The 17,924-nt window shown below is 36.6% G+C and overlaps 1 long non-coding RNA gene across 1 annotated transcript; it reads right to left on the bottom strand.

Moving 5' to 3' along the window:
* Nucleotides 1–7,165: 7,165 nt before the first annotated feature.
* On the bottom strand, nucleotides 7,166–7,764 carry LOC116655212. The gene is made up of 2 exons (XR_004310361.2): nucleotides 7,361–7,764; nucleotides 7,166–7,280 (listed from the first exon to the last, which is right to left on the bottom strand). It is a non-coding gene; the product is annotated as an uncharacterized LOC116655212 (long non-coding RNA).
* Nucleotides 7,765–17,924: the final 10,160 nt, after the last annotated feature.

The following is a 17,924-nucleotide window of genomic DNA, read 5'->3' as shown; positions in this document are numbered from 1 at the left end:
GCGGAGGTTTGGCTTCCGTTTCTCAACTTCAGTGGATTCGACCGCCTCAACCTCATCGGCGTCTGCCAAGATTTTAAATCGGTTTGAGTTAATGGGCGTTTCTTTTGCTGCTAGGCTAGCATTGCCACGGGTTATTTTGCGTTTGGAATTCAGGGGGCTCAGCTTCCTTTTGATTTGGATGTAGCTTTCCATGCCAGTCTGCACAGCCGGCTTAATATAGTCATTGTTTTTGTTTTGGTTTTCGGGCCGCGCGGACGTATTACTATTTGCGCTGCTAGCTGATGACGTCGTTAATCGCGCTGTCGATACAGTTGCGGTTGTTGTTGTTGTTACTGTTGACGTTGTCAAAGAAATTGAGGTGCTAGTGCACTCTTTGGCTGCAGAGACATCGGTGGTATCGAGGCAGGAACGCGCTCTCTACGTTAAAGAATTCGGTCAAGTTGGGGGTAATTGACCGCGCTTGATCAGAGCTTGCATGGTTTTTGGTTGCTTTAAAAGAGAAGTACGCGTTGTTTCTTTGTACTGAGAGCCGTCTCTCGTCTTGCTCACGTTGACGTTGTGTGCGAAAGTCGTTTAAGCTCATTGCAGTCGAGGTTGATTTAGTTTGAGTTTTAAGAGTTGTGTTTTATATTAAATAATTAATTAATCAATATAAACATTAGCGATTTCATCGCAAAAAGCGTCTTTTCGCGTTATTGTGGATTTCTTAGACCAGTCACTGCGCTTTTATGATTTTGAATATTTTTATGATTTGAATATTTTTTCCCGGAGCACAATAAAAAAAAACACGTCTGCATGCGACGACAGTCGATGTATTATGTAGAACTCGTCAACGGAATTGTATAAAACCAATTGTGGACATAGTTTTCACAAAATCTGCATAAAAATCAGCTTTACAAAAGAAAAGAATTGCCCGATCTGTAAAACATACTGCCAAGGGGAACCAGAAGAAGGAACAGATAGTGTCAGACAGAGGGTCAAACAGAGGGTCGCCAGTTCACAGGTAGAGAACGTAGAGAAAATGGTGGCGGATATGGAGAATACAAATCCAGAACAAGCATTCAAGAACAATTCGAGAACAATTCATTATCTTGAATGGAGTGGCTAACGCAAGTCCGTCTTTCGACCAATTGCTAGGTATAGATGCAGGGCAATTACCCATGTCGAACGTTTCTGACCTGTCACAAAGACCTGACAAGGTGTCCCATATAACGAGTGGGAGGAAGTTCTGCTTTAGAGGTAACGATGGATGCCAAGGCATTGATAATTTCATTTATAGAGTTCAGGCTTTAACTCATCAGACACTTGACGGAAGGTTCGATATCCTTGCGGAAATGGAAGCGCCCTGTTGGAAGGAAAAGCAAACGATTTCTTTTGGCGGTACCATAAATCTGTTCAGGACATAAGATAGATTGATTTATGCACTACACTTCGCCATCAGTTAAGAGTCACGAGAACTGACGTTGATCGATAGCAAAAAGAAAAAGAAACTATCGACTCGTTTTATGATGCAATTGACGGATAGTTTGGAAGAATAGTTAATAGAGTTAATAGAAATTCTCCGGCGAAATTTAAGACCAGAGATAAGGCACGATCTCTGTAAACTTACTTAACTTAATATCAAGTTTCGTAAAACCAACTAGTTATGGGGATTAGGGGGATTAGGGATTACAATTTAACCAATGTTTTACAAATGCGAGCAACGCTCAGTCTATAACTGTTTCTATGTTCAATACGTATCTATTGCAGGTTCAGCTTGATTAGTAAAGCTTTGCAGAAATTGTAGATAGCCATGACTTTTTAAAAATATGAGAATAAAAACTGCAATCCACCTATAATAAATTAAATAAAATTATTTCGAGTTTTCCCTTAAATCCAAAATTAAATCATGGTATGATCTACTGATTTCAACAAGAAAATAAAAATCTTCCATAGGAAAATGTTTGGAGAAAAATAATAGAAGACCAAAAAATGTAGAAAATCTGAGAATTCATCTTTGGATGAGTATTCCAAAGATATGGTAACCAGATACCATTTTTTAATTTTTAATTAATTTTAATTTTAGTTAGTACACATAAATTTTAAAAATGATATCTACTAGAAACAATGGTGGTCATCTCCATTACACGGCCTACATAATTCAATACATGGTAAAATTTGATCAATCTCTTCTCTTAGGTGTACCGCGGAAACTGTGGGTGATGTTTGTTCTGGACTTTGGTTCAGGGGAGCTTAAATGTTATGGAGCAGGTGAAATTATGCGTGGAGAATTTTTGCTGTTGACCTGTGATATTACTCCGTCGTCCACAATTATAAGGGGTTCCAGATTGCTGGGCCGCGTCCGGCATGTAGCCGCCCCGCCTGCATGTAATTGCCTCGCAAGTGTCGTGGGACGCCTTTTGGCAAAATGTGGCCAAGTTGGTAGAAGCGCAATCCGAAACTGCTAGGATTCCATCATCACATTCCGCCACGATGTTGTCTTCTATTTGTAGCATACCATACTATGCGACAGGGTGCGACAGGGAAGAGCAGGACTTTCTTACAAATAAGCTAGGATGCTGAACTATGACATGGATAATGACATTAGATTGGAAAATTTTAATCTAAGATACATCCATAAGGCTAACTATGGGGACCTTTGTGAGCTGTTCGTCAAAAATAGCCTTTAGGTCATTCTGGTTGAAAATAATAGGGTTTATGATATTGTTTTTAGCGAGTGTAATAGTGAGCATACAATTTTGGATTTCGGATATTAGCATTCCATTTCTGGCGAGGAGTGTTTCGAACAAATGCCCTGAGTCGACAAGCCCGTCCCTTTTCTCCTTGAGGATCCTATTTACTGAGTCTGTGAGCAAATTAATGTGTTTCTGTGTCTCTGTGTTAATAACAACCTGTCTATTGTTGGCCTCGATAAGCGATGCTTAATTGGTGTTAATTCTACTAAGACCATCCGCGTCGGGTGTACCCGCCACGACCTTAAGGTCTGATCCCAAAAAATCGAGGCTCCTGGCCATTCTATGGTGTATCTTAAGCTCATCCAAAATGTTCTGGGCATGTTCGATGTCAATTTCCAGAAGCTTCCTCATGTGGGATTCAATTATGCTAGCAAACTCGGACAGATTTGTCGAGCTGACCAGGCCATACTGTTACTAAAATACTGTTACTAAACTAAAATATTGCCGTCTAATACCGGGATGTATTTTGCATGCGAGAAGTCGGTGATTCGCGCGCTTGCGGTGGACAGCGGTATGATGGATGTAATTATAGCAAATTTTTGAGTTTCAGTATTAGGGCGAATGTGGCAGGTGAAATGCCTACTTGATGTTGTCCTTATGGACCACCCTCCCCTTAATGAGAACAGATGTTCCCAGATCTGCTTCTACACGCTCTTCTGAATTAAGCGGTGTCAATTTGTTCCCTTGTCTTGTTGTTGCGCAGGTGTACTCTTTCACCGACTTCTAAAACTCAGTTCCGCCTTGAAGGATTATTCCTGTCTAAGTTAGACTGCTGTGCCTTGTCAATTTTGGCTTTAATTGCCAGCTTCAACTCATCGCTGGTGGCGTGGATGACCTCCACCGGCCTCCACCGGCCGAAACTCTGTGACCGAATGGACCATTGGAGCTACTTTGTAGCGGTAGCGCATTGACGACATCGATGCTGTACTGGTTTTTCAGCAATGATGTGATTGTTTCAGAGCTAAAGCAGGCTTCATTATCGCAATATATGGTATTGGTGTTAGGGTAGAAATTTACCAATTGGAGGATTGGTGCTCGTACATGTATTATTTCCCTATAATCCAAGGGCTGTACGATAGCGAATTTTGAAAATTTGTCAATGCAGGTTAAGAAGATGTTTTTGTCGGTCGAAAAAATGTCGATATGCAACATTTCCCCAACATATGATGGGATAGGTGTAGTTCCTAATTCCTGCTTCTTGGGATGGCGTTCGCATTTAGCTTTATTGCAGACCTTGCAATTTGCGACCACTTCGCTAGCTAAGCGTTGGTGATGTCTCTGACGAAGTTTTTATAATGGCAAAACTTTGTCGCAGGAAATTCCTGCCTCAAGGCATGTTGGATACGAGCCAGTGTAGGGAAATCACAATGAATCGCGTTCACAATGTTGGCGTTGATGATTTCCTTAACAGATTCAACAAGCGAGTCCTTACTATTAAAATTAATTTTATGGCGGGTTTTTATTTCCGATGATTATGAAATCCCTTGCTTCTTCCTTCCCTGGCTTGCTTCTTCCAAAATGATTTGGTTTCTAAAGCTGTTAAGAGGTTTGTCTGTGCCTCTAGGTTATTCAGGGGTTGCCTCGATAGTGCGTCAGCTTCCAGGATTTGCTTCCCGGGTGTGTAAAGCACTTTCCCGTTGTTCTCATCAATAAATGCTTTCCATCGCTTAATCTTAGCGTTAGTGTTTTTGTCGGATACAGCATATGTGAGAGGCTAGTGGTCCGTAAAGATCAGAACCTCCTTGATACCGTATAGGTAGTTTTGGAGTTTGCCTATTGCCCAGACTATCGCCAATAATTCTCTTTCCTTGGTGGCGTAGTTCAGTTCGCAGTCTTTTAGCGCGCGTGAAATCATGGTAATAGGTCTTTTATTCTGGGACAATACCGCGCTTATTCCACTCTCTGAGGCGTCGGTGATTAAGTCAAACGGTAATTTGAAATCAGGGTATGTCAGTATCTTACGATGCCAAAATGTTACGAAGGTGATCGAATGCATTTCAAAAATGATATGTCCTAGAAACAACGATGGTCATAGTCATTACAAGACCTATGGCGAATATATGGTAAAATTTGATCAATTTCTTCTCTTAGGTGTACCGCGGAAACTGTGGGTGATAGAACCCATTTTTGTTCTGGACTTTGGTTTAGGGGAGATGCGTGGGGGTTTTTTGCTGTTTGCCTGTGTAATTTAATAAATGTTAATATTGGATTATTTCCTTATTTTAGGGGAACCGCGGAAACTGTGAGTGATAGAACGTATTTTTGATCTGGTTCAGGAGAGCCTAAAGATAACGGAGCGAGTGGAGCTCCGCTCGCACGTTGAAAGATATGATGTTGAATACGGAAGATTAAATGAGTAGAAAATCCGAAATTGTATGATAAAGACCATCATAGGCCGAACGGTTGTACCATTTTGGGCATATTTTGAACTAAAATAGGAGTAGTCGTCATATGTTTTGAGTCCTTGCACTAGCACCGTTCAATATGGCTATTTACATGAGCGTTGATGAGGTTATATACGAAAACGTCACCCAGCCTCCTTATTTTTGTTTGGTTAATAAATAAATAAACTCTCATGGTGGCTAGGTAATTATGTCAGTTTAGGATTCTCAATTTTAGTACACTGATAGAAAAATGAGTTCTAAGTTTGACAATAAAAATTTGCGGGAAAGAGGGCTGAAATTATGAAGCAGCTAAAAATAGATTTCTAACGCAATACGGAGATACAACTTTAAAAAATTTTTTCCGCGAATCCTAGTCAGAGATAGCCCAACGCGTTGGGCTAAAGGAAGGAAGGTTGTGTGCCAAGATTTAAATTGATAGCTTCCAAAATAAAACGCTAGTTTGCGTTGAAACAGACAGAAGACGGATATGCTGATATCGACTCAGGAGATGATCCTGATCAAGAATATATGTATATAAAACCTTCTATATATGTATATAAATTATCGACCTTCAAAGGGTCGATATGTCTCCTTCAATGCGTTGCACATTTTTGATCAAAATTATGATAACCCTCTGCTAATTTATAAATGCATATTACCTTTGCTTACAGTCCAGTGGTATAGTTTTCGGCCGATCCCGAGAATTAAACTATTTCTTTTAATTTGTTTATATACTTATTAATTTTATTAACTTATAATTAAAAACCCCTGGTATTTACGAAACTCGAGAGGTAATTTGGTGAGTTTATGATTTGGAAAATAGCTGAATTAATTCGGCGCATTAATAGTCCCGGAATGGTCCGGGTTCGACTCCTAGTACATTTAATAAAAATTAGTTAAATAATAAAAACTGAAAAATAAATTATCAAATAAGAAACTTTTTTATAAATTAAGAGATCATATAAAAAAACCTCTTGACAAGGTAAAGTACCGGTGACAAACCTGCATGCGAAACCCAAAATATCTGATATCAATTATAGTGACGAAAACAGGCAGATGGACAGACGGACATGCTCATATCGACCCAGGAGGTGATCCTGATCAAGAATATATATACTTTATAGGGTCGGAGATGTCTCCTTCCCTGCGTTGCACACTTTTGACCAAAATTTTAATACACTCTGCAAGGGTATAAAAATAAGAAAGGAAAGCTAACTTCGAGCGGAGCCGAAGTCATTCTAAATATTTTACTTGAAAATCTTTAACCCCATGGTTCAATGATTAAGGTATCTGTCTGCTAATCGTAAGGTCGTTGGTTCGATTCCAAGCAGAAAAAATCTTTATTATGGGTTGATTTTTGTTTACTTTAATTTTTTTTTAATATCGCAGTCTAAAAATAAACTGCTATAAATAAACTACTATCTACTGTACTAAACAGTATATTAATAACCTGTTATAAATAAAACATCATGTTGCTTACTTATAAAACAGAGTTTTCCTGAAATACTGGCTATTTATAAGATTTAAATTTGATAGTCACAGACACACACTGTTAAAATACAGTCTGTTAATTAATTTAAAGCTTTCTCATAAACTATATTTTTTGTTTTGTTTTGTGGTGCGTAAATAAACAAAGAAGACGGTTTTCCGACGGGCGAACACGCGACGTCTAATTGTCCATGCGTGAAACAAGGAAACTCCAAGTTAAATCCACGAACTTCTAACGATTGTCCTTGCGATTTATTTATGGTCATCGCAAAATCCAGACGTACTGGAAATTGTAAGCGTTTAAAATCGAATGGTGTGTCCGTTGGAATCATTGGTATCCGCGGGATTAAGACATCCTCTCCTTTGTATTTTCCTTTTATGATTGTCGCCTCACTGAAGTTATTCATCAGTCTTTTCACAGCCAGTCTTCCAGTATTATGGCTATCAGATGGCATCCGATCCAATGCTATTTTGATCATGTTTACTATATTGTTATTCTGATGAAGAAATATTTGTAATTGTTGGACAATGGTTCTCTTCACTATTGGATTGTGAGCACAACGATTATTAATTTCCGCATCTGAATTGCCCATAAAATAAATTTGTAAAAATTGATGATCTGCATCAGGTAGTGGTAACAGAGTTCACAGTAAGTGATAAATTGTCCTTGTATCTGTGATTTTTCAAAATTTGGCCATTTATTATTTCCTATATATATATTTTAATACTAACTTGAATATTTTTATATAATACCTTAAAAGTGGGCATGAAATTGTCTTGTATAATATGTGTAGCACCAAATGATGTCATCTTTAAACAGTTGTTATATTTCTGAATGTTGGTCAAGAAGTGCTTCGAATCATTTCCAATCTTAGAAACTAAAGAGCGTAAAGGATCTGGTGGTGGGACCAATTGTGGCAATTTTATTTTGCCTTCAGCGCAACATAATCCAGTAGATTCACCAGTGTTCTTTAACGCCTTCGAATATTTACAAATTGTTTTCATTTCCCCAATTTTTACTGATTTGTCGGCCCAATAATCAATTGCCGGATCATAGTGGAATGCAGCTCGTTCAAGAATCACAGGAGCACTGCGTCTACGGATTCGCTCAATTTCATTATGTCTAGCTTGCTGTTGTTGTGTTTGATGTGCACGAACTCGTTGCATTCTAACCCTATTTCCTACATTGTCACTCACTAAAGAACGCAATTCTGACATAGCAATACGACTATTTTCTTGATCTGTCTGTCTCTGGTCATCAGTGCGGTTCGCACGTAAGGTAGCTCTTCGCACATTTAATTGACTACGACGACCTAAGTCTGGCCGACTTCTCCTCGGCATCGTAAATTGTAATTAATCAGAGTGAAAAAATTTCCCGCAAAATTTAAGAAGTGAGAAAATTTCAAATTAAAATTTTTTCCAATTTTGTTCACAATTTTTCAGTAAGCACAATATTGGTTTTTCACATAAAATTAACTGAGCAGAGAACAATGAGAAGCTGTCAAACAATGTATCACGTACCGGCGCCTACTATTATTGTAGTCTCCATTTTATTTAGAAAACGTTTGTATGGGAAATAGAAAAATGCGGTTTGAGGATTTTCCCGGCAATTATTCGAATTTTTCTCACCTTTTAAACCTTCCCTAGACCTCCATGAATAATTCAAGACCAAGATAAGATAAATCCGATCAGCCGTTCTCGAGTTTTAGCGAGTCTAACGAACAGCAAATCATTTTTATATATAAAGAGAAGAGATTGAATACAATAAAATTTAATATCTTATTGAAACAATAACTTTCGATTGGTATTAAATGCTTCTCTATATAAATTCATTATGTTTTTATTAATGGGCCTTCTCTCCTTCTTCAGAATAAATAGTCCGCAAATATAGCAAAAACAGCTTGGGCTGTTTACACACATAAAAACACGTGCCATTTTATTGTAGTAGTAACATTTTAATAAAGGCTACTAAGCTATATTAATATTTTATGTCAAAGTTGGGAATGGGGTTTTAGGTAGCCATGACATTAAAAAAAATATGAGATTAAAAACTCCAATTTAATTGAAGAAAATATTGTTTGACCACCTATAATAAATTCAATAAAATTATTTCGAGCTTTTCCTTAAATCCAAAATAAAAACATGGTATGATCTACAGATTTCAATAAGAAAAAAAAACCTTCCATGGGAAAATGTTTGGGGAAAAATCATAGAAGACCAAAAATTTATGTATAAAATCGGAGATTTCAACTTTGGATGAGTATTCCAAAGATATGGTAAGTGCTAGATACCATTTTTATACCCTTGCAGAGGGTATTATAATTTTGGTCAAAAGTGTGCAACGCAGTGAAGGAGACATCTCCGACCCTATAAAGTATATATATTCTTGATCAGGATCACCTCCTGAGTCGATATGAGCATGTCCGTCTGTCCGTCTGTCTGTTTCTACGCAAACTAGTCTCTCAGTTTTAAAGCTATCGAGTTGAAACTTTGCACACACCCTTCTTTCCTTTGCAGGCAGTATATAAGTCGGAACGGCCGGGATCGGTCGACTATGTCCTATAGCTGCCATATAACTGATTGATCGGAAATGCCATCGTTGTTTTTTAAGATAGAGAGTTGAGACTTTCCACTCATGTTATATTTGACCACCATATCTTATGTACAAAATTTCATAAGGATCGGCCGACTATATCCTATAGCTGTCATAGAACGATCGAAATTGGCATAACTTTGGTGTTTTTTAAGTTAGAAAGATGGGATTTGGTACAGATTCTATTTTGGGGAAAACAATCTGATCTGCCAATTTTCATGAGGATCGGCCGACTATAAACGATCCGCTATATATCTAATAAAATAAGATGGGTGGCGCCACCTAGCGGACTGCGACTGAACTGCAAGGGTATATCAACTTCGGCTCCGCCCGAAGTTAGCTTTCCTTTCTTGTTTAATTTTAGTTGGTACACATGCATTTCAAAAATGATATGTACTAGAAACAATGATGGTCATCGCCATTACGCGGCCTACATAATTCAATATATGGTAAAATTTGATCACTTTCTTCTCTTAGGTGTACCGCGGAAACTGTGGGTGATAGAACCTATGTTTGTTCTGGACTTTGGTTCAGGGGAGCCTAAAGGTTATGGAACGGGTAAAATTATGCGTTACAAAACTATATCTTGAGTTAACAAATTTTGCCAGATATGAGCGATATATCAAAAGTTGCGTCATCTCAAAAGCTATCTCCACGTGCAATATAAAAAGGATCAAATGAGCAAACAGTGAAAAATAATTTTTTTTCTTAAGAAAAAAGTTTATTTTCAGTTAATTTTTTTTTGTGTACTATATAGACGTTTGGTCTCAAAGAAAGTGAAATAGATATTTAAAAAACCCTTTCAAAGGTGTAAAGTCTTTGTAAACTCTTTTTAATATCTTTCTTAATTATAAAGTTATGAATTTTTTAATTAACAAAGTTTTTTTAATTTTTTGACGTAAGCTTTAGGTATTTTAAAAAGTTGTAGAACAATAGTTGCTCATATGATAGTAACAAACATCTCCAATTTTTTTCAGAATTGTTAAGAAAAAAATAGTGCAAACAGACAAACCGAAGAAGAAGAAAAAATCGAATTTTTCGAATAACTTCTGAAGAATCGTATCTGATGTCTGATGTCGGATCGGGTCGATTGAGATACCAATCGACGCGCATTTAGCTCTAGAATGCCTATATATAAAAATATTCTCTATGGGGACTAAAATGTGTCCACTAGCCCCACTTTAGTTATTAAAATTTTTTTTACTTTCACCCTAATTTTTCCGAAACCAACTGAAAAAAAAAATTTTTGAAATTAAGGATAAACTTGAAATAATTATAAATCTGCTTCCATACTGGATTGTTGTACCAGGTACTCATATGGTTTAAGGGTATATTGTATTTAAGCGTATGTATGTACCAGTTACAATGAATCATCTCCGTCCATATAAAGTATACATTCTTGATAAACATCAACATCTGAGTCGATTTACGCATGTCCATATCCATTTTCCATGACCATGAGAAAGAGCCATCAAATAGAGCAAGGACTGTTATAGTAGACACTCAGATTAAGAGTGTCCAAATTTTTGAGAAACTGGGAGACAAACAGACAAGAATAAATGCTGATAACAACCTCTGTAACTAAACGTATTATGATTTATTTTAAATGATTTTGTTTGTTTTCCCCTTGCCCAAAAATTGCAAGGCCTTATTTATAGCTACATAACCTATTTTCAAAAATCGGACTATTTTTAGATGAGTTCTGCTTCCATACTGGATTGTTGTACCAGGTTTCCTAGAGTTTCAAGTGTTTATTGTATTCGATAGTATGTATGGAATGGTGAGAATGAATCGCCTTAACCATATATATTATATTCTTGATCATCATCAACAGACAAATCTATAAAGCCATGTCCATCTGTATATTTAAATGAAGGCGTGTATCTCAGGGACTATATCAGGTACCAGAAAATATCAGCTATATCAGATAATAAAATCTGGATTTAGCGTTTGCTCAGAAAAGTTTTGTGGTTTTTATTTTGAATGCTAAACTATTCTAGTGCTTTATTTAAAGCTTCAAAACAAAATTCAATTGGATTGTTGTACCAAATACTAGTAGAGAATATATGGAACAGTAAGATTGAATCATCCCCAACCGCATACAGTATGTATATTCTTGATCACCATCAATAGCAAAATCGATATAGCTATAGGGTTGTTGATAATATATCAAATATCGATATTTTTTTAAATCGTGATACTTTTTTTGCCAAATATCGGAATTCCGATATTTTTTTTTTAATAATTTTTTTTTATTTTTTCTTTGGTCACTCTGATTTCAATCTTAAAAGTGATTAGTTTGATTTTTGAACTTAATTCTTAATAATATTGAAATTAATTTGATAAGTTATCAACTTGGAAAAATGGATGTGAAATCAAATTACACCAAATTATCTGTCGGAACTGCAAAGTGTTTGCATTGTGAGAGAGTCGTAAAGACGAGCGGAAACGCTTCGAATTTGGCGTCGCACTTGCGCAATAAGCATGCCGACATGGATCACGTACCGGCTCCTACTATATAGACATTATTGGTTTATAGTACTGAAATGGTATGTTACAAAATATTTTCCCGCTTTTCTGTTGATTTTTCTTTGCTATAAACCTCAAGGCACCGGAGAAGCTACGAGAAGTTGGGTCAGGTGAAATGATATTTTTTGGAAAAAAAGGGTGCAATCGATTTCCCATCAAATGACCACAAATGACCATCAATATTTTGAAATGACCACCTCCCGTTTGGAAAATATTCAAAAATGAAAATTTTTAAATCGAAATAAACCAAAATGACCACCAATGGTCGTCTTTTAGAATTTTGAAAAAACTTTTAGTTTTTGAAATATTTAAGTGTTCAGTTTAGCTCATTTTTTTCACAGGTAAAACTAAATTTCAAAAGAAAACGACTTAAATCGTTTTCCAATAGTGATAAACAATGACAATCGATATTTTCAAATGACCACCTACCGTTTTGAAATTATTTAAAATTGAACATAGTTAAAAATTTTTCAAAAATTTCAAAATCGACTTTTTGAATTTTTTTTTTCAATATCGAAATAAACGCGAAAAACTACTAAATTTGTTTTCCATTACAGTGATAAACAATGACCATATTTTAAAATTTTAAATAACATTCACTTTTCGACATACTTGATTCTCATAGTCCTAAAAATAAAGAAATTAAAAAACCAAAAGATGACCATCATGGCCCATAGTCTAAAACATATAAATTTAAAACAAAAATTGATTTCCATCATTGCCCATCCCTTAGAACTTAAAAATTTAAAAAAAAAATCTATGCTCAACATGGCCCACATCTTAAAACCTAAAAATTTAACAAAAAAATCTATGCTCAGCATGATCAGCAGAAGTATAATAAGGAAGTATAATTTAAAGAAGTATTTAAAGAAGTATAATATTAAGAAGGTTTATGTTCTTATGTTATGTTAAGAAAAATACATCATCTAATTTTTATTGCTAAAAAAGTCTAACACGTCATTTTTGGAAAATTTTCAACTTATTCCTGTCATGGGGAAATCCAGAAAATATACACCCACAGGCCATAAAAGAAACAGTTACAGTATAAGGGCATAACAAGGAAAATCTGGGACATATCTTGGTCTTAGTTACATCTTTGGGTTTTGAACCCTTTCCAGTTAGGAAAACCCAAAAAAATGATCAAATGAATCAATGATCAATTTTCCAAACAATTGTTAGCTGTTGGAAATGGAAAAGTCGCAGTTGATGCGACATCTGTATTAATTACTCTTACTTTTGCCGATTTGTAGACTCTCAATTAGCACTTATTAAAAATTTTTTCCCAAACATTAGAAAGAATTATCAGAATTATGCTTGGTTGAGTCAACGAGCAATTCTTGCCGCAAAGAATAATGATGTACAAGCACTGAATTCCATCATTCAAGCAAAAATTGCTGGCGATTTGGTGACATACAAATCCGTTGATTTCGTAACAAAACCCGATGATGTAGTAAATTATCCAACAGAGTTTTTGAACTCTCTGGACTTACCAGGATTTCCACCACTTAGCTTGCAACTAAAAGTTGATACAGTTAGTATGATATTGCGCAATTTGAATCCACCGCGACTTTGCAATGGTACTCGACTTGCGGTAAAAAGACTTATGCCAAATCTTAATCTTCTTAATATTATACTTCCAATGTTCAAATTGCAAGAACCTACAAATTATTCAGGTTTTTAAGTTTTTAGCGATGGGCATAGATTTATTTTTACATTTTTTTAAGTTTTAAGCTGTTGGCCATGCTGAGCATAGATTTTTTTGTTAAATTTTTAAGTTTTAAGATGTAGGCCATGCTGAGCATAGATTTTTTTGTAAATTTTTAAGTTCTAAGGGATGGGCAATGGTAGGCATGATTTTTCTTGTTATATTTTTAAGTTTTAAGATATGGGCAGTGATGGGAATAGTTTTTTTTGTAAAATTTGTAAGTTTTAAGGGATGGGCAATGATGGAAATCAAATTTTTTTATTAAAGTTATATGTTTTAGGCTATGGGCCATGATGGTCATCTTTGGTTTTTAAATTTTTTTATTTTTAAGACTTTGAGAATCAAGTATCTCGAAAAGTACATGTTATTTTAAAATTTTAAAAGATTGTCATTGTTTATCACACTAATGGAAAACAAATTCAGTAGTTTTTTTTTTGAAATTTTTTTCAAAACTAAAAACTTAAATATTCTAAAAACGAAAAGTTTTTTCAAAATTCTAAAAGCTGACCATTTGTGGTCAATTGCGTTTATTTCGATAATGAAATAAAAAAACTCAAAAAGTCGATTTTGAAATTTTTGAAAAATTTTTAAGTATGTTCAATTTTAAATAATTTTAAATCGGTAGGTGGTCATTTGAATATATTAATGGTCATTGTTTATCACACTATTGAAAAATGATTCCAGTACTTTTTTTTTTTTTAAATTTTGTTTTACCTGTAAAACAAATGAGCTAAACTGAACACTTAAATATTTCAAAAACTAAAAGTAAAAAAATTTTCTGAAAAAATATTTATCTGCGGACTAGAATGTCTCCACCAGCTCCAATTTAGTTATACAAAAATTTGTTTACCTACAAAAATTATCTAATTAAAAAAATACCTTTCGATTGGTATATAATTTATTCTGATCGGATATATATAGAGTCACCTCGGGCACAGGTACAGGTAAATTCCACTGGTGGTCCTTCTGGTGCCATGTTTTGGGGTTCTGCTCAGCTTGCTGTTTTTGCTTGCTTCGGTCAGTCGGTCATTCTAACCGCTGATATAAATCTGCAATATCGTTCCGTTTCTGGCGACATAGGCCAATCTCCTCGGACTGCGTATATTCAGGATCGGCTAAGCGCAACTGAGGTGGGATATTTCTTGGCGACTGAATAGGGTGGGATGGATGATTGGGCTTTATTTCCGGTAGTACGACTACGTTGATATGTTTTTCGAAATCAGTGGTTAATGATGATATTGTGCCCTTTTGATTTTATAGTTGTCCCTTAAAGGCCAGCGATGTTCAGGGCTCTAATTGGAGACCCAGGGTGTTAGCCATTCTCTTAGAGATTATGTTAACCTGTGCCGCTGGTCCATATAGTGCCACTTGGGCGGTTCAATCGGTGAATGCTTTTCAATCTTTCTTTAATGATGTGTATCAATATTGGATGCCAATTGACTGATGAAACTTTGAGTGCGTTTAGAGTGGCGACCGTTCGGAGCACGGTTTCATGCAAGCTGCGCAGCTATCGGTTTGTCTTATTAAGGAGTCTTAGTGTTTTTTGTTGTTTTTGCTTTTTGACATATTTGACATACAGACGGATGTTGCAATGAACTTTTTTTGTTGTACTAAGCTCGCAACAACTCCGGGGCTAGCTCACGGTGTTTATGGAAACGTTACAGCAAATAACACCGATACCTTTCTTTCCAATTATGCCTCCTTTCAGTCACGCCAAGAATTACGGATCCTTTCGCCTTCGCTTTTATATTAACCACGGGGGGTGCTTGGGTCAGGGTCTTTCCCCCTTTGAATTTTATTCCCATTATTGGATTTTATTTTTGAAGGAGTAGTGAAGGAGACATCTCCAACCCAACATGTAGTACTGTAGTAGAGGATATTTTAAGTTGCTTAGATAGGCACGCAGCTAACTTCGGGAGTCCCTATCATATCGTCTCACATAGGGGCACTCCTTTTACCTTTAAGGAGTATTGAAAGTCCAGGAATGTCCCGGAACAAGGTGTATCGTGTGGAATCGGACAAGCATAAGCTAGTAGTTCAACTGTTAGCCAAGTTAAGTTACGATAGCATAGCAGACTGGTATAAGTATCTAGAAAGAGTCTAGCAGATCAAACTAATGGCAATATATCAGAGAAAATATACAAGTTTTTAAGGTATTTCAAAGCATTGGCTCTCTACACAAACTTGTGTCTTTACTTCTAACATTCAATAGGACGCGCTATACTATTAGACTAGACTACATCGAAAAATCTCGAAGGGCTCAAAAAAAACAGTATGCAGATCTTGTGGTGTCTGAAGGGGGAAACATAAGTTTATTAATTCGATTTAAGCGGCTGCGTTTTTAGGGTTAAATTGCCCCACAATAAATATTGAAATCATGAGTTCTGGATCAGCTACTGGATGCTTGCTTATCCATATTGTCGTCCAGAAGTTTAATCTTGCGACAAAAGCCAAAAGCCACGAAAGCGTTGACTTTTCCTTGTCTATGTTTCCACCCGTTAACCAAGTTAGCCTAGGTAGAAATTCCTTTAACCGATCTTCGTGCATGGTTATTAACGCCCTTCCTGCTTCTTCTACTTCGTCCTGCGCATACGCTTCCTTCTTGTCCAAGGTTTATTGCCTTGCCAATTAGTCAATGTACAAAGAAGTGCGACGGCTGACCCGCTGTTTTGTATGTTTGAAGGATGGCCATTTTGCACGCGGCTGTTAAGCTTCCCGTTGCCCGTTGCGGCGTGCAATCGCCGACAAGGAATGATTGTTGCACAAATGCGGGGAGCTGGCCAGCACTTCCACCGATGGTGATGCCGTGTCTACCCCTACTTCCCAGTCAATCAACACCGTCTTGACTCAGGATCGCCCTACTGAACTTAAAGTTTAAAGTTTTACACATCGCGGAATGTCAGCCCAGGCTTAAAATCGATGTTTCGAAATGGAAGACTTCTCACACCGTAGCCCTGGCTGACCCCAACTTGCACAGACCGCAGGGTGTGGACCTGATAATAGAAGCCAGTCGGTTCTTCATACTTTTGTCAGTTAGCCAAATCCACTGGTCACTGCCTCCCAATTGCCCAAAATACGCTATGTGGCTGGTTGGTTGGTGGACGCAATAGACTACCACCGGAAAACAGTTTGGCAATTTCAGTCAAACTGTTCAAACCCCTCAACCTTTGTTTGGTTTCCCCAATCGCTTGGTTTGTATGTAAGCGGGGATGCTGGGTTGTCATTTGCAGAAGGAGAAGTAAATAAGAATCAACGTTTGGATGAAATGATGAAATAATGGATTAAATTTTAGACTAGCGATAGCTTTGAAATAATTGATAGTTCCTAAGGCTCCTAACCTCAAGGGCCTCTATAAATTTCCGATATTTGGATAGACCTAACTAATTACCCTTATCCATTGTAATAACACTCAGAAGGCAACAGACAGTACTGTGGGAAATTCTCGGAAATAAACTCACCCAATTTTAGAAAAAATATTAGATCCTGAAAATGTGCAAACCTATTGGCACCATTGCTGCTCTGTAGAATATAAAGGATTAAAATTCAAAACATAAGATAAGGAATTTTCTTTCGGATATTTGTTCAAGATACTTAGTAGCTCAGTCCAATTTCACCGTGCATAACGCAGAATGTTTAGGAGTTATATTTGCCGCTGCCGGATTCAGTTTACTCAGGATCCGAAGCATTTTTATAACTTTGTAAACACTAAGCGCAAACACGTGCCTTTTCCTCCTCGTTTGAGAACTCATAAGCGAACACTGATCAAGTTTTTTCAAACAACGTATTCACCTAGCAGCAGTTCAGCTCAGCAGCTCAGCTTATAATATCCAATCAGCCAGCTTTATATTTTGCCAATATTTCGATCAAAGTGGTGTGTTATCGGTTCTTCTTAAGAGAAGAAATTGATCAAAATTTACCAAATATTTAATTATGTAGCCCATTTAATTGCGTTGACCATCATTGTTTTTAGTGCATATCATTTTAGAAATGTATATGTACCAACTAAAATTAAACAAGAAAGGAAAGCTAACTTCGGGCGGAGCCGAAGTTGATATACCCTTGCAGTTCAGTCGCAGTCCGCTAGGTGGCGCCACGCATCTTATTTTATTAGATATATAGCGGATCGTATATAGTCGGCCGATCCTTATGAAAATTGGCAGATCAGATTGTTTTTCCCAAAATAGAATCTGTACCAAATCCCATCTTTCTAACTTTAAAAACACCAAAGCTATGCCGATTTCGATCGTTCTATGACAGCTATAGGATATAGTCGGCCGATCCCTATGAAATTTTGTACATAAGATATTTTGGTCAAACATAGCATGTGTGGAAAGTCCCAACCCTCTAACTTAAAAAACACCAAAGTTATGGCATTTCCGATCAATCAGTTATATGGCAGCTATAGGATATAGTCGACCGATCCCGGCCGTTCCGACTTATATACTACCTGCAAGGAAAAGAAGGATGTGTGCAAAGTTTCAACTCGATAG

This window comes from Drosophila ananassae (genome assembly GCF_017639315.1).
Source record: "Drosophila ananassae strain 14024-0371.13 chromosome Y unlocalized genomic scaffold, ASM1763931v2 tig00000092, whole genome shotgun sequence".
Taxonomy (NCBI): Eukaryota; Metazoa; Arthropoda; class Insecta; order Diptera; family Drosophilidae; genus Drosophila; species Drosophila ananassae.
Note: the sequence above shows the minus strand (reverse complement) of the source record. Positions and strands in the feature narration are given on the sequence as shown.